General features: G+C 41.7%; 115 pseudogenes; all 115 read right to left on the reverse strand.

Moving 5' to 3' along the window:
* Positions 1 to 239: 239 nt before the first annotated feature.
* LOC142745536 (5S ribosomal RNA) lies at positions 240 to 358 on the reverse strand (annotated as a pseudogene).
* Positions 359 to 425: 67 nt separating this feature from the next.
* On the reverse strand, positions 426 to 544 carry LOC142744451 (5S ribosomal RNA; annotated as a pseudogene).
* Positions 545 to 797: 253 nt separating this feature from the next.
* LOC142744002 (5S ribosomal RNA) lies at positions 798 to 916 on the reverse strand (annotated as a pseudogene).
* Positions 917 to 983: 67 nt separating this feature from the next.
* On the reverse strand, positions 984 to 1,102 carry LOC142745517 (5S ribosomal RNA; annotated as a pseudogene).
* Positions 1,103 to 1,169: 67 nt separating this feature from the next.
* LOC142744661 (5S ribosomal RNA) lies at positions 1,170 to 1,288 on the reverse strand (annotated as a pseudogene).
* Positions 1,289 to 1,355: 67 nt separating this feature from the next.
* On the reverse strand, positions 1,356 to 1,474 carry LOC142744807 (5S ribosomal RNA; annotated as a pseudogene).
* A 67-nt stretch (positions 1,475 to 1,541) lies between these two features.
* LOC142744408 (5S ribosomal RNA) lies at positions 1,542 to 1,660 on the reverse strand (annotated as a pseudogene).
* A 67-nt stretch (positions 1,661 to 1,727) lies between these two features.
* LOC142744647 (5S ribosomal RNA) lies at positions 1,728 to 1,846 on the reverse strand (annotated as a pseudogene).
* Positions 1,847 to 1,913: 67 nt separating this feature from the next.
* Positions 1,914 to 2,032, reverse strand: LOC142746504 (5S ribosomal RNA; annotated as a pseudogene).
* Positions 2,033 to 2,099: 67 nt separating this feature from the next.
* LOC142746631 (5S ribosomal RNA) lies at positions 2,100 to 2,218 on the reverse strand (annotated as a pseudogene).
* A 67-nt stretch (positions 2,219 to 2,285) lies between these two features.
* On the reverse strand, positions 2,286 to 2,404 carry LOC142746515 (5S ribosomal RNA; annotated as a pseudogene).
* Positions 2,405 to 2,657: 253 nt separating this feature from the next.
* LOC142746527 (5S ribosomal RNA) lies at positions 2,658 to 2,776 on the reverse strand (annotated as a pseudogene).
* Positions 2,777 to 2,843: 67 nt separating this feature from the next.
* LOC142743817 (5S ribosomal RNA) lies at positions 2,844 to 2,962 on the reverse strand (annotated as a pseudogene).
* Positions 2,963 to 3,029: 67 nt separating this feature from the next.
* LOC142743862 (5S ribosomal RNA) lies at positions 3,030 to 3,148 on the reverse strand (annotated as a pseudogene).
* Positions 3,149 to 3,215: 67 nt separating this feature from the next.
* LOC142746540 (5S ribosomal RNA) lies at positions 3,216 to 3,334 on the reverse strand (annotated as a pseudogene).
* Positions 3,335 to 3,401: 67 nt separating this feature from the next.
* On the reverse strand, positions 3,402 to 3,520 carry LOC142744808 (5S ribosomal RNA; annotated as a pseudogene).
* Positions 3,521 to 3,773: 253 nt separating this feature from the next.
* On the reverse strand, positions 3,774 to 3,892 carry LOC142744991 (5S ribosomal RNA; annotated as a pseudogene).
* A 67-nt stretch (positions 3,893 to 3,959) lies between these two features.
* On the reverse strand, positions 3,960 to 4,078 carry LOC142746552 (5S ribosomal RNA; annotated as a pseudogene).
* A 67-nt stretch (positions 4,079 to 4,145) lies between these two features.
* Positions 4,146 to 4,264, reverse strand: LOC142746563 (5S ribosomal RNA; annotated as a pseudogene).
* A 67-nt stretch (positions 4,265 to 4,331) lies between these two features.
* Positions 4,332 to 4,450, reverse strand: LOC142745548 (5S ribosomal RNA; annotated as a pseudogene).
* Positions 4,451 to 4,517: 67 nt separating this feature from the next.
* Positions 4,518 to 4,636, reverse strand: LOC142746575 (5S ribosomal RNA; annotated as a pseudogene).
* Positions 4,637 to 4,703: 67 nt separating this feature from the next.
* On the reverse strand, positions 4,704 to 4,822 carry LOC142747201 (5S ribosomal RNA; annotated as a pseudogene).
* A 67-nt stretch (positions 4,823 to 4,889) lies between these two features.
* On the reverse strand, positions 4,890 to 5,008 carry LOC142743864 (5S ribosomal RNA; annotated as a pseudogene).
* Positions 5,009 to 5,075: 67 nt separating this feature from the next.
* Positions 5,076 to 5,194, reverse strand: LOC142746587 (5S ribosomal RNA; annotated as a pseudogene).
* Positions 5,195 to 5,447: 253 nt separating this feature from the next.
* Positions 5,448 to 5,566, reverse strand: LOC142745434 (5S ribosomal RNA; annotated as a pseudogene).
* Positions 5,567 to 6,005: 439 nt separating this feature from the next.
* On the reverse strand, positions 6,006 to 6,124 carry LOC142745746 (5S ribosomal RNA; annotated as a pseudogene).
* Positions 6,125 to 6,191: 67 nt separating this feature from the next.
* Positions 6,192 to 6,310, reverse strand: LOC142746601 (5S ribosomal RNA; annotated as a pseudogene).
* Positions 6,311 to 6,377: 67 nt separating this feature from the next.
* Positions 6,378 to 6,496, reverse strand: LOC142744669 (5S ribosomal RNA; annotated as a pseudogene).
* A 67-nt stretch (positions 6,497 to 6,563) lies between these two features.
* LOC142745549 (5S ribosomal RNA) lies at positions 6,564 to 6,682 on the reverse strand (annotated as a pseudogene).
* Positions 6,683 to 6,749: 67 nt separating this feature from the next.
* Positions 6,750 to 6,868, reverse strand: LOC142746612 (5S ribosomal RNA; annotated as a pseudogene).
* A 67-nt stretch (positions 6,869 to 6,935) lies between these two features.
* LOC142747203 (5S ribosomal RNA) lies at positions 6,936 to 7,054 on the reverse strand (annotated as a pseudogene).
* A 67-nt stretch (positions 7,055 to 7,121) lies between these two features.
* LOC142743865 (5S ribosomal RNA) lies at positions 7,122 to 7,240 on the reverse strand (annotated as a pseudogene).
* A 67-nt stretch (positions 7,241 to 7,307) lies between these two features.
* Positions 7,308 to 7,426, reverse strand: LOC142746624 (5S ribosomal RNA; annotated as a pseudogene).
* A 67-nt stretch (positions 7,427 to 7,493) lies between these two features.
* LOC142744076 (5S ribosomal RNA) lies at positions 7,494 to 7,612 on the reverse strand (annotated as a pseudogene).
* A 67-nt stretch (positions 7,613 to 7,679) lies between these two features.
* Positions 7,680 to 7,798, reverse strand: LOC142744186 (5S ribosomal RNA; annotated as a pseudogene).
* A 67-nt stretch (positions 7,799 to 7,865) lies between these two features.
* LOC142744546 (5S ribosomal RNA) lies at positions 7,866 to 7,984 on the reverse strand (annotated as a pseudogene).
* Positions 7,985 to 8,051: 67 nt separating this feature from the next.
* LOC142744810 (5S ribosomal RNA) lies at positions 8,052 to 8,170 on the reverse strand (annotated as a pseudogene).
* A 253-nt stretch (positions 8,171 to 8,423) lies between these two features.
* On the reverse strand, positions 8,424 to 8,542 carry LOC142746636 (5S ribosomal RNA; annotated as a pseudogene).
* Positions 8,543 to 8,609: 67 nt separating this feature from the next.
* LOC142744729 (5S ribosomal RNA) lies at positions 8,610 to 8,728 on the reverse strand (annotated as a pseudogene).
* A 67-nt stretch (positions 8,729 to 8,795) lies between these two features.
* Positions 8,796 to 8,914, reverse strand: LOC142745596 (5S ribosomal RNA; annotated as a pseudogene).
* A 67-nt stretch (positions 8,915 to 8,981) lies between these two features.
* LOC142744811 (5S ribosomal RNA) lies at positions 8,982 to 9,100 on the reverse strand (annotated as a pseudogene).
* A 253-nt stretch (positions 9,101 to 9,353) lies between these two features.
* On the reverse strand, positions 9,354 to 9,472 carry LOC142746647 (5S ribosomal RNA; annotated as a pseudogene).
* Positions 9,473 to 9,539: 67 nt separating this feature from the next.
* Positions 9,540 to 9,658, reverse strand: LOC142744741 (5S ribosomal RNA; annotated as a pseudogene).
* Positions 9,659 to 9,725: 67 nt separating this feature from the next.
* LOC142744939 (5S ribosomal RNA) lies at positions 9,726 to 9,844 on the reverse strand (annotated as a pseudogene).
* A 67-nt stretch (positions 9,845 to 9,911) lies between these two features.
* On the reverse strand, positions 9,912 to 10,030 carry LOC142745478 (5S ribosomal RNA; annotated as a pseudogene).
* A 67-nt stretch (positions 10,031 to 10,097) lies between these two features.
* LOC142745112 (5S ribosomal RNA) lies at positions 10,098 to 10,216 on the reverse strand (annotated as a pseudogene).
* Positions 10,217 to 10,283: 67 nt separating this feature from the next.
* LOC142746660 (5S ribosomal RNA) lies at positions 10,284 to 10,402 on the reverse strand (annotated as a pseudogene).
* A 439-nt stretch (positions 10,403 to 10,841) lies between these two features.
* LOC142745376 (5S ribosomal RNA) lies at positions 10,842 to 10,960 on the reverse strand (annotated as a pseudogene).
* A 253-nt stretch (positions 10,961 to 11,213) lies between these two features.
* Positions 11,214 to 11,332, reverse strand: LOC142746016 (5S ribosomal RNA; annotated as a pseudogene).
* A 439-nt stretch (positions 11,333 to 11,771) lies between these two features.
* LOC142745550 (5S ribosomal RNA) lies at positions 11,772 to 11,890 on the reverse strand (annotated as a pseudogene).
* A 67-nt stretch (positions 11,891 to 11,957) lies between these two features.
* On the reverse strand, positions 11,958 to 12,076 carry LOC142746672 (5S ribosomal RNA; annotated as a pseudogene).
* Positions 12,077 to 12,329: 253 nt separating this feature from the next.
* Positions 12,330 to 12,448, reverse strand: LOC142745551 (5S ribosomal RNA; annotated as a pseudogene).
* Positions 12,449 to 12,515: 67 nt separating this feature from the next.
* LOC142745354 (5S ribosomal RNA) lies at positions 12,516 to 12,634 on the reverse strand (annotated as a pseudogene).
* Positions 12,635 to 12,701: 67 nt separating this feature from the next.
* On the reverse strand, positions 12,702 to 12,820 carry LOC142746801 (5S ribosomal RNA; annotated as a pseudogene).
* Positions 12,821 to 12,887: 67 nt separating this feature from the next.
* LOC142744003 (5S ribosomal RNA) lies at positions 12,888 to 13,006 on the reverse strand (annotated as a pseudogene).
* Positions 13,007 to 13,073: 67 nt separating this feature from the next.
* On the reverse strand, positions 13,074 to 13,192 carry LOC142747099 (5S ribosomal RNA; annotated as a pseudogene).
* Positions 13,193 to 13,259: 67 nt separating this feature from the next.
* On the reverse strand, positions 13,260 to 13,378 carry LOC142744409 (5S ribosomal RNA; annotated as a pseudogene).
* Positions 13,379 to 13,445: 67 nt separating this feature from the next.
* Positions 13,446 to 13,564, reverse strand: LOC142744004 (5S ribosomal RNA; annotated as a pseudogene).
* A 67-nt stretch (positions 13,565 to 13,631) lies between these two features.
* On the reverse strand, positions 13,632 to 13,750 carry LOC142745518 (5S ribosomal RNA; annotated as a pseudogene).
* Positions 13,751 to 13,817: 67 nt separating this feature from the next.
* Positions 13,818 to 13,936, reverse strand: LOC142746683 (5S ribosomal RNA; annotated as a pseudogene).
* Positions 13,937 to 14,003: 67 nt separating this feature from the next.
* LOC142744005 (5S ribosomal RNA) lies at positions 14,004 to 14,122 on the reverse strand (annotated as a pseudogene).
* A 67-nt stretch (positions 14,123 to 14,189) lies between these two features.
* LOC142744490 (5S ribosomal RNA) lies at positions 14,190 to 14,308 on the reverse strand (annotated as a pseudogene).
* A 67-nt stretch (positions 14,309 to 14,375) lies between these two features.
* Positions 14,376 to 14,494, reverse strand: LOC142746733 (5S ribosomal RNA; annotated as a pseudogene).
* Positions 14,495 to 14,561: 67 nt separating this feature from the next.
* LOC142745042 (5S ribosomal RNA) lies at positions 14,562 to 14,680 on the reverse strand (annotated as a pseudogene).
* A 439-nt stretch (positions 14,681 to 15,119) lies between these two features.
* Positions 15,120 to 15,238, reverse strand: LOC142744102 (5S ribosomal RNA; annotated as a pseudogene).
* A 67-nt stretch (positions 15,239 to 15,305) lies between these two features.
* LOC142746178 (5S ribosomal RNA) lies at positions 15,306 to 15,424 on the reverse strand (annotated as a pseudogene).
* Positions 15,425 to 15,677: 253 nt separating this feature from the next.
* On the reverse strand, positions 15,678 to 15,796 carry LOC142743989 (5S ribosomal RNA; annotated as a pseudogene).
* Positions 15,797 to 15,863: 67 nt separating this feature from the next.
* On the reverse strand, positions 15,864 to 15,982 carry LOC142745255 (5S ribosomal RNA; annotated as a pseudogene).
* Positions 15,983 to 16,049: 67 nt separating this feature from the next.
* Positions 16,050 to 16,168, reverse strand: LOC142746502 (5S ribosomal RNA; annotated as a pseudogene).
* A 67-nt stretch (positions 16,169 to 16,235) lies between these two features.
* Positions 16,236 to 16,354, reverse strand: LOC142744104 (5S ribosomal RNA; annotated as a pseudogene).
* A 67-nt stretch (positions 16,355 to 16,421) lies between these two features.
* LOC142746299 (5S ribosomal RNA) lies at positions 16,422 to 16,540 on the reverse strand (annotated as a pseudogene).
* Positions 16,541 to 16,793: 253 nt separating this feature from the next.
* Positions 16,794 to 16,912, reverse strand: LOC142745695 (5S ribosomal RNA; annotated as a pseudogene).
* Positions 16,913 to 16,979: 67 nt separating this feature from the next.
* Positions 16,980 to 17,098, reverse strand: LOC142744001 (5S ribosomal RNA; annotated as a pseudogene).
* Positions 17,099 to 17,336: 238 nt separating this feature from the next.
* Positions 17,337 to 17,455, reverse strand: LOC142745525 (5S ribosomal RNA; annotated as a pseudogene).
* Positions 17,456 to 17,522: 67 nt separating this feature from the next.
* On the reverse strand, positions 17,523 to 17,641 carry LOC142744148 (5S ribosomal RNA; annotated as a pseudogene).
* Positions 17,642 to 17,708: 67 nt separating this feature from the next.
* LOC142747109 (5S ribosomal RNA) lies at positions 17,709 to 17,827 on the reverse strand (annotated as a pseudogene).
* Positions 17,828 to 17,894: 67 nt separating this feature from the next.
* On the reverse strand, positions 17,895 to 18,013 carry LOC142745467 (5S ribosomal RNA; annotated as a pseudogene).
* Positions 18,014 to 18,080: 67 nt separating this feature from the next.
* LOC142747100 (5S ribosomal RNA) lies at positions 18,081 to 18,199 on the reverse strand (annotated as a pseudogene).
* Positions 18,200 to 18,266: 67 nt separating this feature from the next.
* On the reverse strand, positions 18,267 to 18,385 carry LOC142744440 (5S ribosomal RNA; annotated as a pseudogene).
* A 67-nt stretch (positions 18,386 to 18,452) lies between these two features.
* On the reverse strand, positions 18,453 to 18,571 carry LOC142746443 (5S ribosomal RNA; annotated as a pseudogene).
* Positions 18,572 to 18,638: 67 nt separating this feature from the next.
* LOC142746446 (5S ribosomal RNA) lies at positions 18,639 to 18,757 on the reverse strand (annotated as a pseudogene).
* A 67-nt stretch (positions 18,758 to 18,824) lies between these two features.
* On the reverse strand, positions 18,825 to 18,947 carry LOC142746260 (5S ribosomal RNA; annotated as a pseudogene).
* Positions 18,948 to 19,014: 67 nt separating this feature from the next.
* On the reverse strand, positions 19,015 to 19,133 carry LOC142745456 (5S ribosomal RNA; annotated as a pseudogene).
* Positions 19,134 to 19,200: 67 nt separating this feature from the next.
* Positions 19,201 to 19,319, reverse strand: LOC142746085 (5S ribosomal RNA; annotated as a pseudogene).
* Positions 19,320 to 19,386: 67 nt separating this feature from the next.
* LOC142745937 (5S ribosomal RNA) lies at positions 19,387 to 19,505 on the reverse strand (annotated as a pseudogene).
* Positions 19,506 to 19,572: 67 nt separating this feature from the next.
* Positions 19,573 to 19,691, reverse strand: LOC142745004 (5S ribosomal RNA; annotated as a pseudogene).
* Positions 19,692 to 19,758: 67 nt separating this feature from the next.
* LOC142745054 (5S ribosomal RNA) lies at positions 19,759 to 19,877 on the reverse strand (annotated as a pseudogene).
* A 67-nt stretch (positions 19,878 to 19,944) lies between these two features.
* Positions 19,945 to 20,063, reverse strand: LOC142744071 (5S ribosomal RNA; annotated as a pseudogene).
* A 439-nt stretch (positions 20,064 to 20,502) lies between these two features.
* On the reverse strand, positions 20,503 to 20,621 carry LOC142744006 (5S ribosomal RNA; annotated as a pseudogene).
* Positions 20,622 to 20,688: 67 nt separating this feature from the next.
* LOC142747317 (5S ribosomal RNA) lies at positions 20,689 to 20,807 on the reverse strand (annotated as a pseudogene).
* Positions 20,808 to 20,874: 67 nt separating this feature from the next.
* On the reverse strand, positions 20,875 to 20,993 carry LOC142747266 (5S ribosomal RNA; annotated as a pseudogene).
* Positions 20,994 to 21,060: 67 nt separating this feature from the next.
* On the reverse strand, positions 21,061 to 21,179 carry LOC142744007 (5S ribosomal RNA; annotated as a pseudogene).
* Positions 21,180 to 21,246: 67 nt separating this feature from the next.
* Positions 21,247 to 21,365, reverse strand: LOC142747803 (5S ribosomal RNA; annotated as a pseudogene).
* A 67-nt stretch (positions 21,366 to 21,432) lies between these two features.
* LOC142746395 (5S ribosomal RNA) lies at positions 21,433 to 21,551 on the reverse strand (annotated as a pseudogene).
* Positions 21,552 to 21,618: 67 nt separating this feature from the next.
* On the reverse strand, positions 21,619 to 21,737 carry LOC142744008 (5S ribosomal RNA; annotated as a pseudogene).
* Positions 21,738 to 21,804: 67 nt separating this feature from the next.
* Positions 21,805 to 21,923, reverse strand: LOC142747328 (5S ribosomal RNA; annotated as a pseudogene).
* Positions 21,924 to 22,176: 253 nt separating this feature from the next.
* On the reverse strand, positions 22,177 to 22,295 carry LOC142744009 (5S ribosomal RNA; annotated as a pseudogene).
* Positions 22,296 to 22,362: 67 nt separating this feature from the next.
* On the reverse strand, positions 22,363 to 22,481 carry LOC142747246 (5S ribosomal RNA; annotated as a pseudogene).
* A 67-nt stretch (positions 22,482 to 22,548) lies between these two features.
* Positions 22,549 to 22,667, reverse strand: LOC142747815 (5S ribosomal RNA; annotated as a pseudogene).
* A 67-nt stretch (positions 22,668 to 22,734) lies between these two features.
* LOC142746396 (5S ribosomal RNA) lies at positions 22,735 to 22,853 on the reverse strand (annotated as a pseudogene).
* A 67-nt stretch (positions 22,854 to 22,920) lies between these two features.
* LOC142744813 (5S ribosomal RNA) lies at positions 22,921 to 23,039 on the reverse strand (annotated as a pseudogene).
* Positions 23,040 to 23,106: 67 nt separating this feature from the next.
* Positions 23,107 to 23,225, reverse strand: LOC142744972 (5S ribosomal RNA; annotated as a pseudogene).
* A 67-nt stretch (positions 23,226 to 23,292) lies between these two features.
* Positions 23,293 to 23,411, reverse strand: LOC142744093 (5S ribosomal RNA; annotated as a pseudogene).
* Positions 23,412 to 23,478: 67 nt separating this feature from the next.
* Positions 23,479 to 23,597, reverse strand: LOC142746695 (5S ribosomal RNA; annotated as a pseudogene).
* A 67-nt stretch (positions 23,598 to 23,664) lies between these two features.
* LOC142745457 (5S ribosomal RNA) lies at positions 23,665 to 23,783 on the reverse strand (annotated as a pseudogene).
* Positions 23,784 to 23,850: 67 nt separating this feature from the next.
* Positions 23,851 to 23,969, reverse strand: LOC142744736 (5S ribosomal RNA; annotated as a pseudogene).
* Positions 23,970 to 24,036: 67 nt separating this feature from the next.
* On the reverse strand, positions 24,037 to 24,155 carry LOC142746974 (5S ribosomal RNA; annotated as a pseudogene).
* Positions 24,156 to 24,222: 67 nt separating this feature from the next.
* LOC142745005 (5S ribosomal RNA) lies at positions 24,223 to 24,341 on the reverse strand (annotated as a pseudogene).
* A 67-nt stretch (positions 24,342 to 24,408) lies between these two features.
* On the reverse strand, positions 24,409 to 24,527 carry LOC142746279 (5S ribosomal RNA; annotated as a pseudogene).
* A 67-nt stretch (positions 24,528 to 24,594) lies between these two features.
* LOC142745413 (5S ribosomal RNA) lies at positions 24,595 to 24,713 on the reverse strand (annotated as a pseudogene).
* Positions 24,714 to 24,780: 67 nt separating this feature from the next.
* Positions 24,781 to 24,899, reverse strand: LOC142747271 (5S ribosomal RNA; annotated as a pseudogene).
* A 67-nt stretch (positions 24,900 to 24,966) lies between these two features.
* LOC142744122 (5S ribosomal RNA) lies at positions 24,967 to 25,085 on the reverse strand (annotated as a pseudogene).
* Positions 25,086 to 25,152: 67 nt separating this feature from the next.
* On the reverse strand, positions 25,153 to 25,271 carry LOC142745377 (5S ribosomal RNA; annotated as a pseudogene).
* Positions 25,272 to 25,338: 67 nt separating this feature from the next.
* Positions 25,339 to 25,457, reverse strand: LOC142745238 (5S ribosomal RNA; annotated as a pseudogene).
* A 67-nt stretch (positions 25,458 to 25,524) lies between these two features.
* On the reverse strand, positions 25,525 to 25,643 carry LOC142745440 (5S ribosomal RNA; annotated as a pseudogene).
* Positions 25,644 to 25,683: the final 40 nt, after the last annotated feature.

Consider the following 25,683-nt stretch of genomic DNA (forward strand, 5'->3'; position numbering starts at 1 on the left):
TCCATAGTCCTATTTAATCTATTGTGAAACAAAATCTAAACGACATAATAAAAAGTCAACCGCACCACGGATTCCCAGACAGTCTCCCACACTGGTACTATCGAGGCGTTAAGCTGTGTAACTTCTGCGATCTAACGAGAGCAGGCACATTCAGCTTAGAATGAGTATTGACTTTAAATGCTTTAATCCATAGTCCTATTTAATCTATTGTGAAACAAAATCTAAACAACATAATAAAAAGTCAACCGCACCACGGATTCCCAGACAGTCTCCCACGCTGGTACTAGCGAGGACTTAAGCTATGTAACTTCTGCGTTCTGACGAGAGCAGGTACATTCAGCTTAGAATAGCCATTGACGTTAAATGCTTTAATCCATAGTCCTTTTTAATCGATTGTGAAACAAAATCTAAACGACATAATAAAAAGTCAACCGCACCACGGATTCCCAGACAGTGTCCCACACTGGTACTAGCGAGGCCTTAAGCTGTGTAACTTCTGCGATCTGACGAGAGCAGGCACATTCAGCTTAGAATGGCCATTGACGTTAAGTGATTTAATCCATAGTCCTATTTAATCTATTGTGAAACAAAATCTAAACGACATAATAAAAAGTCAACCGCACCACGGATTCCCAGACAGTCTCCCACACTGGTACTAGCGAGGCGTTAAGCTGTGTAACTTCTGCGATCTAACGAGAGCAGGCACATTCAGCTTAGAATGAGCATTGACTTTAAATGCTTTAATCCATAGTCCTATTTAATCTATTGTGAAACAAAATCTAAACAACATAATAAAAAGTCAACCGCACCACGGATTCCCAGACAGTCTCCCACACTGGTACTAGCGAGGCCTTAAGCTGTGTAACTTCTGCGATCTGACGAGAGCAGGGACATTCAGCTTAGAATGGCCATTGACATTAAAGGCTTTAATCCATAGTCCTTTTTAATCGATTGTGAAACAAAATCTAAACGACATAATAAAAATTCAACCACACCACGGATTCCCAGACAGTCTCCCACACCGGTACTAGCGAGGCCTTAAGCTGTGTAACTTCTGCGTTCTGACGAGAGCAGGCACATTCAGCTTAGAATGGCTATTGACGTTAAATGCTTTAATCCATAGTCCTATTTAATCTATTGTGAAACATAATCTAAACGACATAATAAAAAGTCAACCGCACCACGGATTCCCAGACAGTCTCCCACACTGGTACTAGCGAGGCCTTAAGCTGTGTAACTTCTGCGATCTGACGAGAGCAGGGACATTAAGCTTAGAATGGCCATTGACATTAAATGCTTTAATCCATAGTCCTTTTTAATCTATTGTGAAACAAAATCTAAACGACATAATAAAAATTCAACCGCACCACGGATTCCCAGACAGTCTCCCACACTGGTACTAGCGAGGCCTTAAGCTGTGTAACTTCTGCGATCTGACGAGAGCAGGCACATTCAGCTTAGAATGGCCATTGACATGAAATGCTTTAATCCATAGTCCTTTTTAATCGATTGTGAAACAAAATCTAAACGACATAATAAAAAGGCAACCGCACCACGGATTCCCAGACAGTCTCCCACACTGGTACTAGCGAGGCCTTAAGCTGTGTAACTTCTGCGATCTGACGAGAGCAGGCACATTCAGCTTAGAATGGCCATTGACATTAAATGCTTTAATCCATAGTCCTTTTTAATCGATTGTGAAACAAAATCTAAACGACATAATAAAAAGTCAACCGCACCACGGATTCCCAGACAGTCTCCCACACTGGTACTAGCGAGACCTTAAGCTGTGTAACTTCTGCGATCTGACGAGAGCAGGCACATTCAGCTTAGAATGGCCATTGACGTTAACTGCTTTAATCCATAGTCCTATTTAATCTATTGTGAAACAAAATCTAAACGACATAATAAAAAGTCAACCGCACCACGGATTCCCAGACAGTCTCCCACACTGGTACTAGCGAGGCCTTAAGCTGTGTAACTTCTGCGATCTGACGAGAGCAGGCACATTCAGCTTAGAATGGCCATTGACATTAAATGCTTTAATCCATAGTCCTTTTTAATCGATTGTGAAACAAAATCTAAACGACATAATAAAAATTCAACCGCACCACGGATTCCCAGACAGTCTCCCACACTGGTACTAGCGAGGACTTAAGCTATGTAACTTCTGCGTTCTGACGAGAGCAGGCACATTCAGCTTAGAATGGCCATTGACGTTAAATGCTTTAATCCATAGTCCTTTTTAATCGATTGTGAAACAAAATTTAAACGACATAATAAAAAGTCAACCGCACCACGGATTCCCAGACAGTCTCCCACACTGGTACTAGCGAGGCCTTAAGCTGTGTAACTTCTGCGATCTGACGAGAGCAGGCACATTCAGCTTAGAATGGCCATTGACGTTAAGTGATTTAATCCATAGTCCTATTTAATCTATTGTGAAACAAAATCTAAACGACATAATAAAAAGTCAACCGCACCACGGATTCCCAGACAGTCTCCCACACTGGTACTAGCGAGGCGTTAAGCTGTGTAACTTCTGCGATCTAACGAGAGCAGGCACATTCAGCTTAGAATGAGCATTGACTTTAAATGCTTTAATCCATAGTCCTATTTAATCTATTGTGAAACAAAATCTAAACAACATAATAAAAAGTCAACCGCACCACGGATTCCCAGACAGTCTCCCACACTGGTACTAGCGAGGCCTTAAGCTGTGTAACTTCTGCGATCTGACGAGAGCAGGCACATTCAGCTTAGAATGGCCATTGACATGAAATGCTTTAATCCATAGTCCTTTTTAATCGATTGTGAAACAAAATCTAAACGACATAATAAAAAGGCAACCGCACCACGGATTCCCAGACAGTCTCCCACACTGGTACTAGCGAGGCCTTAAGCTGTGTAACTTCTGCGATCTGACGAGAGCAGGTACATTCAGCTTAGAATGGCCATTGACATTAAATGCTTTAATCCATAGTCCTTTTTAATCGATTGTGAAACAAAATCTAAACGACATAATAAAAAGTCAACCGCACCACGGATTCCCAGACAGTCTCCCACACTGGTACTAGCGAGGCCTTAAGCTGTGTAACTTCTGCGATCTGATGAGAGCAGGCACATTCAGCTTAGAATTGCCATTGACGTTAAATGCTTTAATCCATAGTCCTATTTAATCTATTGTGAAACAAAATCTAAACGACAAAATAAAAAGTCAACCGCACCACGGATTCCCAGACAGTCTCCCACACTGGTACTAGCGAGGCCTTAAGCTGTGTAACTTCTGCGATCTGACGAGAGCAGGCACATTCAGCTTAGAATGGCCATTGACATTAGATGCTTTAATCCATAGTCCTTTTTAATCGATTGTGAAACAAAATCTAAACGACATAATAAAAATTCAACCGCACCACGGATTCCCAGACAGTCTCCCACACTGGTACTAGCGAGGCCTTAAGCTGTGTAACTTCTGCGATCTGACGAGAGCAGGCACATTCAGCTTAGAATGGCCATTGACGTTAAATGCTTTAATCCATAGTCCTATTTAATCTATTGTGAAACAAAATCTAAACGACATAATAAAAAGTAAACCGCACCACGGATTCCCAGACTGTCTCCCACACTGGTACTAGCGAGGTGTTAAGCTGTGTAACTTCTGCGATCTAACGAGAGCAGGCACATTCAGCTTAGAATGGCCATTGACATTAAATGCTTTAATCCATAGTCCTTTTTAATCGATTGTGAAACAAAATCTAAACGACATAATAAAAAGTCAACCGCACCACGGATTCCCAGACAGTCTCCCACACTGGTACTAGCGAGGCCTTAAGCTGTGTAACTTCTGTGATCTGACGAGAGCAGGCACATTCAGCTTAGAATGGCCATTGACATTAAATGCTTTAATCCATAGTCCTTTTTAATCGATTGTGAAACAAAATCTAAACGACATAATAAAAAGTCAACCGCACCACGGATTCCCAGACAGTCTCCCACACTGGTACTAGCGAGGCCTTAAGCTGTGTAACTTCTGCGATCTGACGAGAGCAGGCACATTCAGCTTAGAATGGCCATTGACGTTAAGTGATTTAATCCATAGTCCTATTTAATCTATTGTGAAACAAAATCTAAACGACATAATAAAAAGTCAACCGCACCACGGATTCCCAGACAGTCTCCCACACTGGTACTAGCGAGGCCTTAAGCTGTGTAACTTCTGCGATCTGACGAGAGCAGGCACATTCAGCTTAGAATGGCCATTGACGTTAAGTGATTTAATCCATAGTCCTAATTAATCTATTGTGAAACAAAATCTAAACAACATAATAAAAAGTCAACCGCACCACGGATTCCCAGACAGTCTCCCACACTGGTACTAGCGAGGACTTAAGCTATGTAACTTCTGCGTTCTGACGAGAGCAGGCACATTCAGCTTAGAATGGCCATTGACGTTAAATGTTTTAATCCATAGTCCTTTTTAATCGATTGTGAAACAAAATCTAAACGACATAATAAAAAGTCAACCGCACCACGGATTCCCAGACAGTCTCCCACACTGGTACTAGCGAGGCCTTAAGCTGTGTAACTTCTGCGATCTGACGAGAGCAGGCACATTCAGCTTAGAATGGCCATTGACGTTAAGTGATTTAATCCATAGTCCTATTTAATCTATTGTGAAACAAAATCTAAACGACATAATAAAAAGTCAACCGCACCACGGATTCCCAGACAGTCTCCCACACTGGTACTAGGGAGGCGTTAAGCTGTGTAACTTCTGCGATCTAACGAGAGCAGGCACATTCAGCTTAGAATGGCCATTGACATTAAATGCTTTAATCCATAGTCCTTTTTAATCGATTGTGAAACAAAATCTAAACGACATAATAAAAAGTCAACCGCACCACGGATTCCCAGACAGTCTCCCACACTGGTACTAGCGAGGCCTTAAGCTGTGTAACTTCTGCGATCTAACGAGAGCAGGCACATTCAGCTTAGAATGGCCATTGACGTTAAATGCTTTAATCCATAGTCCTTTTTAATCGATTGTGAAACAAAATCTAAACGACATAATAAAAAGTCAACCGCACCACGGATTCCCAGACAGTCTCCCACACTGGTACTAGCGAGGCCTTAAGCTGTGTAACTTCTGCGATCTGACGAGAGCAGGCACATTCAGCTTAGAATGGCCATTGACGTTAAGTGATTTAATCCATAGTCCTATTTAATCTATTGTGAAACAAAATCTAAACGACATAATAAAAAGTCAACCGCACCACGGATTCCCAGACAGTCTCCCACACTGGTACTAGCGAGGCGTTAAGCTGTGTAACTTCTGCGATCTAACGAGAGCAGGCACATTCAGCTTAGAATGAGCATTGACTTTAAATGCTTTAATCCATAGTCCTATTTAATCTATTGTGAAACAAAATTTAAACAACATAATAAAAAGTCAACCGCACCACGGATTCCCAGACAGTCTCCCACACTGGTACTAGCGAGGACTTAAGCTGTGTAACTTCTGCGATCTGACGAGAGCAGGGACATTCAGCTTAGAATGGCCATTGACATTAAAGGCTTTAATCCATAGTCCTTTTTAATCGATTGTGAAACAAAATCTAAACGACATAATAAAAACTCAACCGCACCACGGATTCCCAGACAGTCTCCCACACTGGTGCTAGCGAGGCCTTACGCTGTGTAACTTCTGCGTTCGGACGAGAGCAGGCACATTCAGCTTAGAATGGCCATTGACGTTAAATGCTTTAATCCATAGTCCTATTTAATCTATTGTGAAACAAAATCTAAACGACATAATAAAAAGTCAACCGCACCACGGATTCCCAGACAGTCTCCCACACTGGTACTAGCGAGGCGTTAAGCTGTGTAACTTCTGCGATCTAACGAGAGCAGGCACATTCAGCTTAGAATGCGTATTGACTTTAAATGCTTTAATCCATAGTCCTATTTAATCTATTGTGAAACAAAATCTAAACAACATAATAAAAAGTCAACCGCACCACGGATTCCCAGACAGTCTCCCACACTGGTACTAGCGGGGACTTAAGCTATGTAACTTCTGCGTTCTGACGAGAGCAGGCACATTCAGCTTAGAATGGCCATTGACGTTAAATGCTTTAATCCATAGTCCTTTTTAATCGATTGTGAAACAAAATCTAAACGACATAATAAAAAGTCAACCGCACCACGGATTCCCAGACAGTCTCCCACACTGGTACTAGCGAGGCCTTAAGCTGTGTAACTTCTGCGATCTGACGAGAGCAGGCACATTCAGCTTAGAATGGCCATTGACGTTAAGTGATTTAATCCATAGTCCTATTTAATCTATTGTGAAACAAAATCTAAACGACATAATAAAAAGTCAACCGCACCACGGATTCCCAGACAGTCTCCCACACTGGTACTAGCGAGGCCTTAAGCTGTGTAACTTCTGCGATCTGACGAGAGCAGGCACATTCAGTTTAGAATGGCCATTGACGTTAAGTGATTTAATCCATAGTCCTAATTAATCTATTGTGAAACAAAATCTAAACAACATAATAAAAAGTCAACCGCACCACGGATTCCCAGACAGTCTCCCACACTGGTACTAGCGAGGACTTAAGCTATGTAACTTCTGCGTTCTGACGAGAGCAGGCACATTCAGCTTAGAATGGCCATTGACGTTAAATGCTTTAATCCATAGTCCTTTTTAATCGATTGTGAAACAAAATCTAAACGACATAATAAAAAGTCAACCGCACCACGGATTCCCAGACAGTCTCCCACACTGGTACTAGCGAGGCCTTAAGCTGTGTAACTTCTGCGATCTGACGAGAGCAGGCACATTCAGCTTAGAATGGCCATTGACGTTAAGTGATTTAATCCATAGTCCTATTTAATCTATTGTGAAACAAAATCTAAACGACATAATAAAAAGTCAACCGCACCACGGATTCCCAGACAGTCTCCCACACTGGTACTAGGGAGGCGTTAAGCTGTGTAACTTCTGCGATCTAACGAGAGCAGGCACATTCAGCTTAGAATGGCCATTGACATTAAATGCTTTAATCCATAGTCCTTTTTAATCGATTGTGAAACAAAATCTAAACGACATAATAAAAAGTCAACCGCACCACGGATTCCCAGACAGTCTCCCACACTGGTACTAGCGAGGCCTTAAGCTGTGTAACTTCTGCGATCTAACGAGAGCAGGCACATTCAGCTTAGAATGGCCATTGACATTAAAAGCCTTAATCCATAGGCCTATTTAATCTATTGTGAAACAAAATCTAAACAACATAATAAAAAGTCAACCGCACCACGGATTCCCAGACAGTCTCCCACACTGGTACTAGCGAGGCCTTAAGCTGTGTAACTTCTGCGATCTGACGAGAGCAGGCACATTCAGCTTAGAATGGCCATTGACATAAAAAGCCTTAATCCATAGTCCTATTTAATCTATTGTGAAACAAAATCTAAACGACATAATAAAAAGTCAACCACACCACGGATTCCCAGACAGTCTCCCACACTAGTACTAGCGAGGCCTTAAGCTGTGTAACTTCTGCGATCTGACGAGAGCAGGCACATTCAGCTTAGAATGGCCATTGACATTAAATGCTTTAATCCATAGTCCTTTTTAATCGATTGTGAAACAAAATCTAAACGACATAATAAAAAGTCAACCGCACCACGGATTCCCAGACAGTCTCCCACACTGGTACTAGCGAGGCCTTAAGCTGTGTAACTTCTGCGTTCTGACGAGAGCAGGCACATTCAGCTTAGAATGGCCAATGACGTTAAATGCTTTAATCCATAGTCCTATTTAATCTATTGTGAAACAAAATCTAAACGACATAATAAAAAGTCAACCGCACCACGGATTCCCAGACAGTCTCCCACACTGGTACTAGCGAGGCCTTAAGCTGTGTAATTTCTGCGATCTGACGAGAGCAGGCACATTCAGTTTAGAATGGCCATTGACATTAAATGCTTTAATCCATAGTCCTTTTTAATCGATTGTGAAACAAAATCTAAACGACATAATAAAAATTCAACCGCACCACGGATTCCCAGACAGTCTCCCACACTGGTACTAGCGAGGCCTTAAGCTGTGTAACTTCTGCGATCTGACGAGAGCAGGCACATTCAGCTTAGAATGGCCATTGACGTTAAATGCTTTAATCCATAGTCCTATTTAATCTATTGTGAAACAAAATCTAAACGACATAATAAAAAGTAAACCGCACCACGGATTCCCAGACAGTCTTCCACACTGGTACTAGTGAGGTGTTAAGCTGTGTAACTTCTGCGATCTAACGAGAGCAGGCACATTCAGCTTAGAATGGCCATTGACATTAAATGCTTTAATCCATAGTCCTTTTTAATCGATTGTGAAACAAAATCTAAACGACATAATAAAAAGTCAACCGCACCACGGATTCCCAGACAGTCTCCCACACTGGTACTAGCGAGGCCTTAAGCTGTGTAACTTCTGCGATCTGACGAGAGCAGGCACATTCAGCTTAGAATGGCCATTGACATTAAATGCTTTAATCCATAGTCCTATTTAATCTATTGTGAAACAAAATCTAAACAACATAATAAAAAGTCAACCGCACCACGGATTCCCAGACAGTCTCCCACACTGGTACTAGCGAGGCCTTAAGCTGTGTAATTTCTGCGATCTGACGAGAGCAGGCACATTCAGCTTAGAATGGCCATTGACATTAAATGCTTTAATCCATAGTCCTTTTTAATCGATTGTGAAACAAAATCTAAACAACATAATAAAAAGTCAACTGCACCACGGATTCCCAGACAGTCTCCCACACTGGTACTAGGGAGGCCTTAAGCTGTGTAACTTCTGCGATCTGACGAGAGCAGGCACAATCAGCTTAGAATGGCCATTGACATGAAATGCTTTAATCCATAGTCCTTTTTAATCGATTGTGAAACAAAATCTAAACGACATAATAAAAATTCAACCGCACCACGGATTCCCAGACAGTCTCCCACACTGGTACTAGCGAGGCCTTAAGCTGTGTAACTTCTGCGATCTGACGAGAGCAGGCACATTCAGCTTAGAATGGCCATTGACGTTAAATGCTTTAATCCATAGTCCTATTTAATCTATTGTGAAACAAAATCTAAACGACATAATAAAAAGTAAACCGCACCACGGATTCCCAGACAGTCTTCCACACTGGTACTAGTGAGGTGTTAAGCTGTGTAACTTCTGCGATCTAACGAGAGCAGGCACATTCAGCTTAGAATGGCCATTGACATTAAATGCTTTAATCCATAGTCCTTTTTAATCGATTGTGAAACAAAATCTAAACGACATAATAAAAAGTCAACCGCACCACGGATTCCCAGACAGTCTCCCACACTGGTACTAGCGAGGCCTTAAGCTGTGTAACTTCTGCGATCTGACGAGAGCAGGCACATTCAGCTTAGAATGGCCATTGACATTAAATGCTTTAATCCATAGTCCTATTTAATCTATTGTGAAACAAAATCTAAACAACATAATAAAAAGTCAACCGCACCACGGATTCCCAGACAGTCTCCCACACTGGTACTAGCGAGGCCTTAAGCTGTGTAATTTCTGCGATCTGACGAGAGCAGGCACATTCAGCTTAGAATGGCCATTGACATTAAATGCTTTAATCCATAGTCCTTTTTAATCGATTGTGAAACAAAATCTAAACAACATAATAAAAAGTCAACTGCACCACGGATTCCCAGACAGTCTCCCACACTGGTACTAGGGAGGCCTTAAGCTGTGTAATTTCTGCGATCTGACGAGAGCAGGCACATTCAGCTTAGAATGGCCATTGACATGAAATGCTTTAATCCATAGTCCTTTTTAATCGATTGTGAAACAAAATCTAAACGACATAATAAAAAGTCAACCGCACCACGGATTCCCAGACAGTCTCCCACACTGGTACTAGCGACGCCTTAAGCTGTGTAACTTCTGCGATCTGACGAGAGCAGGCACATTCAGCTTAGAATGGCCATTGACGTTAAATGCTTTAATCCATAGTCCTATTTAATCTATTGTGAAACAAAATCTAAACGACATAATAAAAAGTCAACCGCACCACGGATTCCCAGACAGTCTCCCACAATGGTACTAGCGAGGCCTTAAGCTGTGTAACTTCTGCGATCTGACGAGAGCAGGCACATCCAGTTTAGAATGGCCATTGACATTAAATGCTTTAATCCATAGTCCTTTTTAATCGATTGTGAAACAAAATCTAAACGACATAATAAAAAGTCAACCGCACCACGGATTCCCAGACAGTCTCCCACACTGGTACTAGCGAGGCCTTAAGCTGTGTAACTTCTGCGATCTGACGAGAGCAGGCACATTCAGCTTAGAATGGCCATTGACGTTAAATGCTTTAATCCATAGTCCTATTTAATCTATTGTGAAACAAAATCTAAACGACATAATAAAAAGTAAACCGCACCACGGATTCCCAGACAGTCTCCCACACTGGTACTAGTGAGGTGTTAAGCTGTGTAACTTCTGCGATCTAACGAGAGCAGGCACATTCAGCTTAGAATGGCCATTGACATTAAATGCTTTAATCCATAGTCCTTTTTAATCGATTGTGAAACAAAATCTAAACGACATAATAAAAAGTCAAGCGCACCACGGATTCCCAGACAGTCTCCCACACTGGTACTAGCGAGGCCTTAAGCTGTGTAACTTCTGCGATCTGACGAGAGCAGGCACATTCAGCTTAGAATGGCCATTGACATTAAATGCTTTAATCCATAGTCCTATTTAATCTATTGTGAAACAAAATCTAAACAACATAATAAAAAGTCAACCGCACCACGCATTCCCAGACAGTCTCCCACACTGGTACCAGCGAGGCCTTAAGCTGTGTAACTTCTGCGATCTGACGAGAGCAGGGACATTCAGCTTAGAATGGCCATTGACATTAAAGGCTTTAATCCATAGTCCTTTTTAATCGATTGTGAAACAAAATCTAAACGACATAATAAAAACTCAACCGCACCACGGATTCCCAGACAGTCTCCCACACTGGTGCTAGCGAGGCCTTACGCTGTGTAACTTCTGCGTTCGGACGAGAGCAGGCACATTCAGCTTAGAATGGCCATTGACGTTAAATGCTTTAATCCATAGTCCTATTTAATCTATTGTGAAAAAAAATCTAAACGACATAATAAAAAGTCAACCGCACCACGGATTCCCAGACAGTCTCCCACACTGGTACTAGCGAGGCCTTAAGCTGTGTAACTTCTGCGATCTGATGAGAGCAGGGACATTCGGCTTAGAATGGTCATTGACATTAAATGCTTTAATCCATAGTCCTTTTTAATCGATTGTGAAACAAAATCTAAACGACATAATAAAAAGTCAACCGCACCACGGATTCCCAGACAGTCTCCCACACTGGTACTAGCGAGGCGTTAAGCTGTGTAACTTCTGCGATCTAACGAGAGAAGGGACATTCGGCTTAGAATGGTCATTGACATTAAATGCTTTAATCCATAGTCCTTTTTAATCGATTGTGAAACAAAATCTAAACGACATAATAAAAAGTCAACCGCACCACGGATTCCCAGACAGTCTCCCACACTGGTACTAGCGAGGCGTTAAGCTGTGTAACTTCTGCGATCTAACGAGAGCAGGCACATTCAGCTTAGAATGAGTATTGACTTTAAATGCTTTAATCCATAGTCCTATTTAATCTATTGTGAAACAAAATCTAAACAACATAATAAAAAGTCAACCGCACCACGGATTCCCAGACAGTCTCCCACACTGGTACTAGCGAGGACTTAAGCTATGTAACTTCTGCGTTCTGACGAGAGCAGGCACATTCAGCTTAGAATGGCCATTGACGTTAAATGCTTTAATCCATAGTCCTTTTTAATCGATTGTGAAACAAAATCTAAACGACATAATAAAAAGTCAACCGCACCACGGATTCCCAGACAGTCTCCCACACTGGTACTAGCGAGGCCTTAAGCTGTGTAACTTCTGCGATCTGACGAGAGCAGGCACATTCAGCTTAGAATGGCCATTGACGTTAAGTGATTTAATCCATAGTCCTATTTAATCTATTGTGAAACAAAATCTAAACGACATAATAAAAAGTCAACCGCACCACGGATTCCCAGACAGTCTCCCACACTGGTACTAGCGAGGCGTTAAGCTGTGTAACTTCTGCGATCTAACGAGAGCAGGCACATTCAGCTTAGAATGAGCATTGACTTTAAATGCTTTAATCCATAGTCCTATTTAATCTATTGTGAAACAAAATCTAAACAACATAATAAAAAGTCAACCGCACCACGGATTCCCAGACAGTCTCCCACACTGGTACTAGCGAGGACTTAAGCTATGTAACTTCTGCGTTCTGACGAGAGCAGGCACATTCAGCTTAGAATGGCCATTGACGTTAAATGTTTTAATCCATAGTCCTTTTTAATCGATTGTGAAACAAAATCTAAACAACATAATAAAAAGTCAACCGCACCACGGATTCCCAGACAGTCTCCCACACTGGTACTAGCGAGGCTTTAAGCTGTGTAACTTCTGCGATCTGACGAGAGCAGGCACATTCAGCTTAGAATGGCCATTGACATTAAATGCTTTAATCCATAGTCCTTTTTAATCGATTGTGAAACAAAATCTAAACGACATAATAAAAATTCAACCGCACAACGGATTCCGAGACAGTCTCCCACACTGGTACTAGCGAGGCCTTAAGCTGGGTAACTTCTGCGATCTGACGAGAGCAGGTGCATTCAGCTTAGAATGGCCATTGACATTAAATGCTTTAATCCATAGTCCTTTTTAATCGATTGTGAAACAAAATCTAAACGACATAATAAAAAGTCAACCGCACCACGGATTCCCAGACAGTCTCCCACACTGGTACTAGCGAGGCCTTAAGCTGTGTAACTTCTGCGATCTGACGAGAGCAGGGACATTCAGCTTAGAATGGCCATTGACATTAAATTCTTTAATCCATAGTCCTTTTTAATCGATTGTGAAACAAAATCGAAACAACATAATAAAAATTCAACCGCACCACGGATTCCCAGACAGTCTCCCACACTGGTACTAGCGAGGCCTTAAGCTGTGTAACTTCTGCGTTCTGACTAGATCAGGCACATTCAGCTTAGAATGGCCATTGACGTTAAATGCTTTAATCCATAGTCCTTTTTAATCGATTGTGAAACAAAATCTAAACTACATAATAAAAAGGCAACCGCACCACGGATTCCCAGACAGTCTCCCACACTGGTACTAGCGAGGCCTTAAGCTGTGTAACTTCTGCGATCTGACGAGAGCAGGCACATTCAGCTTAGAATGGCCATTGACATTAAAAGCCTTAATCCATAGTCCTATTAAATCTACTGTGAAACAAAATCTAAACAACATAATAAGAAGTCAACCGCACCACGGATTCCCAGACAGTCTCCCACACTGGTACTAGCGAGGCCTTAAGCTGTGTAACTTCTGCGATCTGACGAGAGCAGGGACATTCAGCTTAGAATGGCCATTGACATTAAAGGCTTTAATCCATAGTCCTTTTTAATCGATTGTGAAACAAAATCTAAACGACATAATAAAAATTCAACCACACCACGGATTCCCAGACAGTCTCCCACACCGGTACTAGCGAGGCCTTAAGCTGTGTAACTTCTGCGTTCTGACGAGAGCAGGCACATTCAGCTTAGAATGGCTATTGACGTTAAATGCTTTAATCCATAGTCCTATTTAATCTATTGTGAAACATAATCTAAACGACATAATAAAAAGTCAACCGCACCACGGATTCCCAGACAGTCTCCCACACTGGTACTAGCGAGGCCTTAAGCTGTGTAACTTCTGCGATCTGACGAGAGCAGGCACATTCAGCTTAGAATGGCCATTGACATTAAATGCTTTAATCCATAGTCCTTTTTAATCTATTGTGAAACAAAAGCTAAACGACATAATAAAAAGTCAACCGCACCACGGATTCCCAGACAGTCTCCCACACTGGTACTAGCGAGGCCTTAAGCTGTGTAACTTCTGCGATCTGACGAGAGCAGGGACATTCAGCTTAGAATGGCCATTGACATTAAATGCTTTAATCCATAGTCCTTTTTAATCGATTGTGAAACAAAATCTAAACGACATAATAAAAATTCAACCGCACCACGGATTCCCAGACAGTCTCCCACACTAGTACTAGCGAGGCCTTAAGCTGTGTAACTTCTGCGATCTGACGAGAGCAGGCACATTCAGCTTAGAATGGCCATTGACGTTAAATGTTTTAATCCATAGTCCTATTTAATCTATTGTGAAACAAAATCTAAACGAAATAATAAAAAGTCAACCGCACCACCGATTCCCAGACAGTCTCCCACACTGGTACTAGCGAGGCATTAAGCTGTTTAACTTCTGCGATCTAACGAGAGCATGCACATTCAGCTTAGAATGGCCATTGACATTAAATGCTTTAATCCATAGTCCTTTTTAATCGATTGTGAAACAAAATCTAAACGACATAATAAAAACTCAACCGCACCACGGATTCCCAGACAGTCTCCCACACTGGTACTAGCGAGGCCTTAAGCTGTGTAACTTCTGCGATCTGACGAGAGCAGGCACATTCAGCTTAGAATGGCCATTGACGTTAAATGTTTTAATCCATAGTCCTATTTAATCTATTGTGAAACAAAATCTAAACGAAATAATAAAAAGTCAACCGCACCATGGATTCCCAAACAGTCTCCCACACTGGTACTAGCGAGGCGTTAAGCTGTTTAACTTCTGCAATCTAACAAGAGCATGCACTTTCAGCTTAGAATGGCCATTGACATTAAATACTTTAATCCATAGTCCTTTTTAATCGATTGTGAAACAAAATCTAAACAACATAATAAAAAGTCAACCGCACCACGGATTCCCAGACAGTCTCCCACACTGGTACTAGCGAGGACTTAAGCTATGTAACTTCTGCGTTGTGACGAGAGCAGGCACATTCAGCTTAGAATGGCCATTGACGTTAAATGCTTTAATCCATAGTCCTTTTTAATCGATTGTGAAACAAAATCTAAACGACATAATAAAAAGTCAACCGCACCACGGATTCCCAGACAGTCTCCCACACTGGTACTAGCGAGGCCTTAAGCTGAGTAACTTCTGCGATCTGACGAGAGCAGGCACATTCAGCTTAGAATGGCCATTGACATCAAATGCTTTAATCCATAGTCCTTTTTAATCGATTGTGAAACAAAATCTAAACGACATAATAAAAAGTCAACAGCACCACGGATTCCCAGACAGTCTCCCACACTGGTACTAGCGAGGCCTTAAGCTGTGTAACTTCTGCGATCTGACGAGAGCAGGGACATTCAGCTTAGAATGGCCATTGACATTAAATGCTTTAATCTATAGTCCTTTTTAATCCATTGTGAAACAAAATCTAAACGACATAATAAAAATTCAACCACACAACGGATTCCGAGACAGTCTCCCACACTGGTACTAGCGAGGCCTTAAGCTGGGTAACTTCTGCGATCTGACGAGAGCAGGTGCATTCAGCTTAGAATGGCCATTGACATTAAATGCTTTAATCCATAGTCCTTTTTAATCGATTGTGAAACAAAATCTAAACGACATAATAAAAAGTCAACCGCACCACGGATTCCCAGACAGTCTCCCACACTGGTACTAGCGAGGCCTTAAGCTGTGTAACTTCTGCGTTCTGACGAGAGCAGGCACATTCAGCTTAGAATGGCCATTGACGTTAAATGCTTTAATCCATAGTCCTATTTAATCTATTGTGAAACAAAATCTAAACGACATAATAAAAAGTAAACCGCACCACGGATTCCCAGACAGTCTCCCACACTGGTACTAGCGAGGCCTTAAGCTATGTAACTTCTGCGTTCTGACGAGAGCAGGCACATTCAGCTTAGAATGGCCATTGACATTAAATGCTTTAATCCATAGTCCTTTTTAATCGATTGTGAAACAAAATCTAAACGACATAATAAAAACTCAACCGCACCACGGATTCCCAGACAGTCTCCCACACTGGTACTAGCGAGGCCTTAAGCTGTGTAACTTCTGCGATCTGACGAGAGCAGGCACATTCAGCTTAGAATGGACATTGACATTAAAAGCCTTAATCCATAGTCCTATTTAATCTATTGTGAAACAAAATCTAAACAACATAATAAAAAGTCAACCGCACCACGGATTCCCAGACAGTCTCCCACACTGGTACTAGCGAGGCCTTAAGCTGAGTAACTTCTGCGATCTGACGAGAGCAGGCACATTCAGCTTAGAATGGCCATTGACGTCAAATGCTTTAATCCATAGTCCTTTTTAATCGATTGTGAAACAAAATCTAAACGACATAATAAAAAGTCAACAGCACCACGGATTCCCAGACAGTCTCCCACACTGGTACTAGCGAGGCCTTAAGCTGTGTAACTTCTGCGATCTGACGAGAGCAGGGACATTCAGCTTAGAATGGCCATTGACATTAAATGCTTTAATCTATAGTCCTTTTTAATCGATTGTGAAACAAAATCTAAACGACATAATAAAAATTCAACCGCACAACGGATTCCGAGACAGTCTCCCACACTGGTACTAGCGAGGCCTTAAGCTGGGTAACTTCTGCGATCTGACGAGAGCAGGTGCATTCAGCTTAGAATGGCCATTGCCATTAAATGCTTTAATCCATAGTCCTTTTTAATCGATTGTGAAACAAAATCTAAACGACATAATAAAAAGTCAACCGCACCACGGATTCCCAGACAGTCTCCCACACTAATACTAGCGAGACCTTAAGCTGTGTAACTTCTGCGATCTGACGAGAGCAGGCACATTCAGCTTAGAATGGCCATTGACATTAAATGCTTTAATCCATAGTCCTTTTTAATCGATTGTGAAACAAAATCTAAACGACATAATAAAAAGTCAACCGCACCACGGATTCCCAGACAGTCTCCCACACTGGTACTAGCGAGGCCTTAAGCTGTGTAACTTCTGCGTTCTGACGAGAGCAGGCACATTCAGCTTAGAATGGCCATTGACGTTAAATGCTTTAATCCATAGTCCTATTTAATCTATTGTGAAACAAAATCTAAACGACATAATAAAAAGTCAACCGCACAGTCTCCCACACTGGTACTAGCGAGGCCTTAAGCTGTGTAATTTCTGCGATCTGACGAGAGCAGGCACATTCAGCTTAGAATTGCCATTGACATTAAATGCTTTAATCCATAGTCCTTTTTAATCGATTGTGAAACAAAATCTAAACAACATAATAAAAAGTCAACCGCACCACGGATTCCCAGACAGTCTCCCACACTGGTACTAGCGAGGCCTTAAGCTGTGTAACTTCTGCGATCTGACGAGAGTAGGCACATTCAGCTTAGAATGGCCATTGACATTAAATGCTTAAATCCATAGTCCTTTTTAATCGATTGTGAAACAAAATCTAAACGACATAATAAAAAGTCAACCGCACCACGGATTCCCAGACAGTCTCCCACACTGGTACTAGCGAGGCCTTAAGCTGTGTAACTTCTGCGATCTGACGAGAGCAGGGACATTCAGCTTAGAATGGCTATTGACATTAAATGCTTTAATCCATAGTCCTTTTTAATCGATTGTGAAACAAAATCTAAACGACATAATAAGAATTCAACCGCACCACGGATTCCCAGACAGTCTCCCACACTGGTACTAGTGAGGCGTTAAGCTGTGTAACTTCTGCGATCTGACGAGAGCAGGCACATTCAGCTTAGAATGGCCATTGACATTAAAAGCCTTAATCCACAGTCCTATTTAATCTATTGTGAAACAAAATCTAAACAACATAATAAAAAGTCAACTGCACCACGGATTCCCAGACAGTCTCCCACACTGGTACTAGCGAGGCCTTAAGCTGTGTAACTTCTGCGATCTGTCGAGAGCAGGGACATTCAGCTTAGAATGGCCATTGACATTAAATTCTTTAATCCATAGTCCTTTTTAATCGATTGTGAAACAAAATCTAAACGACATAATAAAAATTCAACCGCACCACGGATTCCCAGACAGTCTCCCACACTGGTACTAGCGAGGCCTTAAGCTGTGTAACTTCTGCGTTCTGACTAGATCAGGCACATTCAGCTTAGAATGGCCATTGACGTTAAATGTTTTAATCCATAGTCCTATTTAATCTATTGTGAAACAAAATCTAAACGACATAATAAAAAGTCAACCGCACCACGGATTCCCAGACAGTCTCCCACACTGGTACTAGCGAGGCCTTAAGCTGTGTAACTTCTGCGATCTGACGAGAGCAGGCACATTCAGCTTAGAATGGCCATTGTCATTAAAAGCCTTAATCCATAGTCCTATTTAATCTATTGTGAAACAAAATCTAAACGACATAATAAAAAGTCAATCGCACCACAGATTGCCAGACAGTCTCCCACACTGGTACTAGCGAGGCCTTAAGCTGTGTAACTTCTGCGATCTGACGAGAGCAGGCACATTCAGCTTAGAATGGCCATTGACATGAAATGCTTTAATCCATAGTCCTTTTTAATCGATTGTGAAACAAAATCTAAACGACATAATAAAAAGGCAACCGCACCACGGATTCCCAGACAGTCTCCCACACTGGTACTAGCGAGGCATTAAGCTGTGTAACTTCTGCGATCTGACGAGAGCAGGCACATTCAGCTTAGAATGGCCATTGACGTTAAATGTTTTAATCCATAGTCCTATTTAATCTATTGTGAAACAAAATCTAAACGAAATAATAAAAAGTCAACCGCACCACGGATTCCCAGACAGTCTCCCACACTAGTACTAGCGAGGCGTTAAGCTGTTTGTTTAATTTCTGCGATCTGACGAGAGCAGGCACATTCAGCTTAGAATGGCCATTGACATTAAAAGCTTTAATCCATAGTCCTATTTAATCTATTGTGAAACAAAATCTAAACAACATTATAAAAAGTCAACCGCACCACGGATTCCCAGACAGTCTCCCACACTGGTACTAGCGAGGCCTTAAGTTATGTAACTTCTGCGTTCTGACGAGAGCAGGCACATTCAGCTTAGAATGGCCATTGACATTAAATGCTTTAATCCATAGTCCTTTTTAATCGATTGTGAAACAAAATCTAAACGACATAATAAAAATTTAACCGCACCACGGATTCCCAGACAGTCTCCCACACTGGTACTAGCGAGGCCTTAAGCTGTGTAACTTCTGCGATCTGACGAGAGCAGGCACATTCAGCTTAGAATGGCCATTGACATTAAATGCTTTAATCCATAGTCCTTTTTAATCGATTGTGAAACAAAATCTAAACGACATAATAAAAATTCAACCGCTCCACGGATTCCCAGACAGTCTCCCACACTGGTACTAGCGAGGCCTTAAGCTGTGTAACTTCTGCGATCTGACGAGAGCAGGCACATTCAGCTTAGAATGGCCATTGACATTAAATGCTTTAATCCATAGTCCTTTTTAATCGATTGTAAAACAAAATCTAAACGACATAATAAAAAGTCAACCGCACCACGGATTCCCAGACAGTCTCCCACACTGGTACTGGCGAAGCCTTAAGCTGTGTAATTTCTGCGATCTGACGAGAGCAGGCACATTCAGCTTAGAATGGCCATTGACATTAAATGCTTTAATCCATAGTCCTTTTTAATCGATTGTGAAACAAAATCTAAACGACATAATAAAAAGTCAACCGCACCACTGATTCCCAGACAGTCTCCCACACTGGTACTAGCGAGGCCTTAAGCTGTGTAACTTCTGCGATCTGACGAGAGCAGGGACATTCAGCTTAGAATGGCCATTGACATTAAAAGCCTTAATCCACAGTCCTATTTAATCTATTGTGAAACAAAATCTAAACAACATAATAAAAAGTCAACTGCACCACGGATTCCCAGACAGTCTCCCACACTGGTACTAGCGAGGCCTTAAGCTGTGTAACTTCTGCGATCTGACGAGAGCAGGGACATTCAGCTTAGAATGGCCATTGACATTAAATTCTTTAATCCATAGTCCTTTTTAATCGATTGTGAAACAAAATCTAAACGACATAATAAAAATTCAACCGCACCACGGATTCCCAGACAGTCTCCCACACTGGTACTAGCGAGGCGTTAAGCTGTTTAACTTCTGCGATCTAACGAGAGCATGCACATTCAGTTTAGAATGGCCATTGACATTAAATGCTTTAATCCATAGTCCTATTTAATCTATTGTGAAACAAAATCTAAACGACATAATAAAAAGTCAACCGCACCACGGATTCCCAGACAGTCTCCCACACTGGTACTAGCGAGGCGTTAAGCTGTGTAACTTCTGCGATCTAACGAGAGCAGGCACATTCAGCTTAGAATGAGCATTGACTTTAAATGCTTTAATCCATAGTCCTTTTTAATCGATTGTGAAACAAAATCTAAACGACATAATAAAAAGTCAACCGCACCACGGATTCCCAGACAGTCTCCCACACTGGTACTAGCGAGGCCTTAAGCTGTGTAACTTCTGCGATCTGACGAGAGCAGGGACATTCAGCTTAGAATGGCCATTGACATTAAATGTTTTAATCCATAGTCCTATTTAATCTATTGTGAAACAAAATCTAAACGACATAATAAAAAGTCAACCGCACCACGGATTCCCAGACAGTCTCCCACACTGGTACTAGCGAGGCCTTAAGCTGTGTAACTTCTGCGTTCGGACGAGAGCAGGCACATTCAGCTTAGAATGGCCATTGACGTTAAATGTTTTAATCCATAGTCCTATTTAATCTATTGTGAAACAAAATCTAAACGACATAATAAAAAGTCAACCACACCACGGATTCCCAGACAGTCTCCCACACTGGTACTAGCGAGGCGTTAAGCTGTGTAACTTCTGCGATCTAACGAGAGCAGGCACATTCAGCTTAGAATGAGCATTGACTTTAAATGCTTTAATCCATAGTCCTTTTTAATCGATTGTGAAACAAAATCTAAACGACATAATAAAAAGTCAACCGCACCACGGATTCCCAGACAGTCTCCCACACTGGTACTAGCGAGGCCTTAAGCTGTGTAACTTCTGCGATCTGACGAGAGCAGGGACATTCAGCTTAGAATGGCCATTGACATTAAATGCTTTAATCCATAGTCCTTTTTAATCGATTGTGAAACAAAATCTAAACGACATAATAAAAAGTCAACCGCACCACGGATTCCCAGACAGTCTCCCACACCGGTACTAGCGAGGCCTTAAGCTGTGTAACTTCTGCGATCTGACGAGAGCAGGCACATTCAGCTTAGAATGGCCATTGACATTAAAAGCCTTAATCCATAGTCCTATTTAATCTATTGTGAAACAAAATCTAAACAACATAATAAAAAGACAACCGCACCACGGATTCCCAGACAGTCACCCATACTGGTACTAGCGAGGCGTTAAGCTGTGTAACTTCTGCGATCTAACGAGAGCAGGCACATTCAGCTTAGAATGGCCATTGACATTAAATGCTTTAATCCATAGTCCTTTTTAATCGATTGTGAAACAAAATCTAAACGACATAATAAAAAGTCAACCGCACCACGGATTCCCAGACAGTCTCCCACACTGGTACTAGCGAGGCCTTAAGCTGTGTAACTTCTGCGATCTGACGAGAGCAGGGACATTCAGCTTAGAATGGCCATTGACATTAAATGTTTTAATCCATAGTCCTATTTAATCTATTGTGAAACAAAATCTAAACGACATAATAAAAAGTCAACCGCACCACGGATTCCCAGACAGTCTCCCACACTGGTACTAGCGAGGCCTTAAGCTGTGTAACTTCTGCGTTCGGACGAGAGCAGGCACATTCAGCTTAGAATGGCCATTGACGTTAAATGTTTTAATCCATAGTCCTATTTAATCTATTGTGAAACAAAATCTAAACGACATAATAAAAAGTCAACCGCACCACGGATTCCCAGACAGTCTCCCACACTGGTACTAGCGAGGCGTTAAGCTGTGTAACTTCTGCGATCTAACGAGAGCAGGCACATTCAGCTTAGAATGAGCATTGACTTTAAATGCTTTAATCCATAGTCCTTTTTAATCGATTGTGAAACAAAATCTAAACGACATAATAAAAAGTCAACCGCACCACGGATTCCCAGACAGTCTCCCACACTGGTACTAGCGAGGCCTTAAGCTGTGTAACTTCTGCGATCTGACGAGAGCAGGGACATTCAGCTTAGAATGGCCATTGACATTAAATGCTTTAATCCATAGTCCTTTTTAATCGATTGTGAAACAAAATCTAAACGACATAATAAAAATTCAACCGCACCACGGATTCCCAAACAGTCTCCCACACTGGTACTAGCGAGGCCTTAAGCTGTTTAACTTCTGCAATCTAACAAGAGCATGCACTTTCAGCTTAGAATGGCCATTGACATTAAATGCTTTAATCCATAGTCCTTTTTAATCGATTGTGAAACAAAATCTAAACGACATAATAAAAAGTCAACCGCACCACGGATTCCCAGACAGTCTCCCACACCGGTACTAGCGAGGCCTTAAGCTGTGTAACTTCTGCGATCTGACGAGAGCAGGCACATTCAGCTTAGAATGGCCATTGACATTAAAAGCCTTAATCCATAGTCCTATTTAATCTATTGTGAAACAAAATCTAAACAACATAATAAAAAGACAACCGCACCACGGATTCCCAGACAGTCACCCATACTGGTACTAGCGAGGCGTTAAGCTGTGTAACTTCTGCGATCTAACGAGAGCAGGCACATTCAGCTTAGAATGGCCATTGACATTAAATGCTTTAATCCATAGTCCTTTTTAATCGATTGTGAAACAAAATCTAAACAACATAATAAAAATTCAACCGCACCACGGATTCCCAGACAGTCTCCCACACTGGTACTAGCGAGGCCTTAAGCTGTGTAACTTCTGCGATCTGACGAGAGCAGGCACATTCAGCTTAGAATGGCCATTGACATTAAGTGCTTTAATCCATAGTCCTTTTTAATCGATTGTGAAACAAAATCTAAATGACATAATAAAAAGTCAACCGCACCACGGATTCCCAGACAGTCTCCCACACTGGTACTAGCGAGGACTTAAGCTGTGTAACTTCTGCGATCTGACGAGAGCAGGCACATTCAGCTTAGAATGGCCATTGACATTAAAAGCTTTAATCCATAGTCCTATTTAATCTATTGTGAAACAAAATCTAAACAACATTATAAAAAGTCAACCGCACCACGGATTCCCAGACAGTCTCCCACACTGGTACTAGCGAGGCCTTAAGCTATGTAACTTCTGCGTTCTGACGAGAGCAGGCACATTCAGCTTAGAATGGCCATTGACATTAAATGCTTTAATCCATAGTCCTTTTTAATCGATTGTGAAACAAAATCTAAACGACATAATAAAAAGTCAACCGCACCACGGATTCCCAGACAGTCTCCCACACTGGTACTAGCGAGGCCTTAAGCTGTGTAACTTCTGCGATCTGACGAGAGCAGGCACATTCAGCTTAGAATGGCCATTGACATTAAAAGCTTTAATCCATAGTCCTATTTAATCTATTGTGAAACAAAATCTAAACAACATTATAAAAAGTCAACCGCACCACGGATTCCCAGACAGTCTCCCACACTGGTACTAGCGAGGCCTTAAGTTATGTAACTTCTGCGTTCTGACGAGAGCAGGCACATTCAGCTTAGAATGGCCATTGACATTAAATGCTTTAATCCATAGTCCTTTTTAATCGATTGTGAAACAAAATCTAAACGACATAATAAAAAGTTAACCGCACCACGGATTCCCAGACAGTCTCCCACACTGGTACTAGCGAGGCCTTAAGCTGTGTAACTTCTGCGATCTGACGAGAGCAGGCACATTCAGCTTAGAATGGCCATTGACATTAAATGCTTTAATCCATAGTCCTTTTTAATCGATTGTGAAACAAAATCTAAACGACATAATAAAAATTCAACCGCTCCACGGATTCCCAGACAGTCTCCCACACTGGTACTAGCGAGGCCTTAAGCTGTGTAACTTCTGCAATCTGACGAGAGCAGGCACATTCAGCTTAGAATGGCCATTGACATTAAATGCTTTAATCCATAGTCCTTTTTAATCGATTGTAAAACAAAATCTAAACGACATAATAAAAAGTCAACCGCACCACGGATTCCCAGACAGTCTCCCACACTGGTACTGGCGAAGCCTTAAGCTGTGTAATTTCTGCGATCTGACGAGAGCAGGCACATTCAGCTTAGAATGGCCATTGACATTAAATGCTTTAATCCATAGTCCTTTTTAATCGATTGTGAAACAAAATCTAAACGACATAATAAAAAGTCAACCGCACCACTGATTCCCAGACAGTCTCCCACACTGGTACTAGCGAGGCCTTAAGCTGTGTAACTTCTGCAATCTGACGAGAGCAGGGACATTCAGCTTAGAATGGCCATTGACATTAAATGCTTTAATCCATAGTCCTTTTTAATCGATTGTGAAACAAAATCTAAACGACATAATAAAAAGTCAACCGCACCACGGATTCCCAGACAGTCTCCCACACTGGTACTAGCGAGGCCTTAAGCTGTGTAACTTCTGCGATCTGACGAGAGCAGGGACATTCAGTTTAGAATGGCTATTGACATTAAATGCTTTAATCCATAGTCCTTTTTAATCGATTGTGAAACAAAATCTAAACGACATAATAAGACTTCAACCGCACCACGGATTCCCAGACAGTCTCCCACACTGGTACTAGCGAGGCGTTAAGCTGTGTAACTTCTGCGATCTGACGAGAGCAGGAACATTCAGCTTAGAATGGCCATTGACATTAAAAGCCTTAATCCACAGTCCTATTTAATCTATTGTGAAACAAAATCTAAACAACATAATAAATAGTCAACCGCACCACGGATTCCCAGACAGTCTCCCACACAGGTACTAGTGAGGCCTTAAGCTGTGTAACTTCTGCGATCTGACGAGAGCAGGCACATTCAGCTTAGAATGGCCATTGACATTAAAAGCCTTAATCCATAGTCCTATTTAATCTATTGTGAAACAAAATCTAAACAACATAATAAAAAGTCAACCGCACCACGCATTCCCAGACAGTCTCCCACACTGGTACCAGCGAGGCCTTAAGCTGTGTAACTTCTGCGATCTGACGAGAGCAGGGACATTCAGCTTAGAATGGCCATTGACATTAAAGGCGTTAATCCATAGTCCTTTTTAATCGATTGTGAAACAAAATCTAAACAACATAATAAAAAGTCAACTGCACCACGGATTCCCAGACAGTCTCCCACACTGGTACTAGCGAGGCCTTAAGCTGTGTAACTTCTGCGATCTGACGAGAGCATGCACATTCAGCTTAGAATGGCCATTGACATTAAATGCTTTAATCCATAGTCCTTTTTAATCGATTGTGAAACAAAATCTAAATGACATAATAAAAAGTCAACCGCACCACGGATTCCCAGACAGTCTCCCACACTGGTACTAGCGAGGACTTAAGCCGTGTAACTTCTGCGATCTGACGAGAGCAGGCACATTCAGCTTAGAATGGCCATTGACATTAAAAGCTTTAATCCATAGTCCTATTTAATCTATTGTG

This window comes from Rhinoderma darwinii, chromosome 2 (genome assembly GCF_050947455.1).
Source record: "Rhinoderma darwinii isolate aRhiDar2 chromosome 2, aRhiDar2.hap1, whole genome shotgun sequence".
NCBI classification, from domain to species: Eukaryota; Metazoa; Chordata; class Amphibia; order Anura; family Rhinodermatidae; genus Rhinoderma; species Rhinoderma darwinii.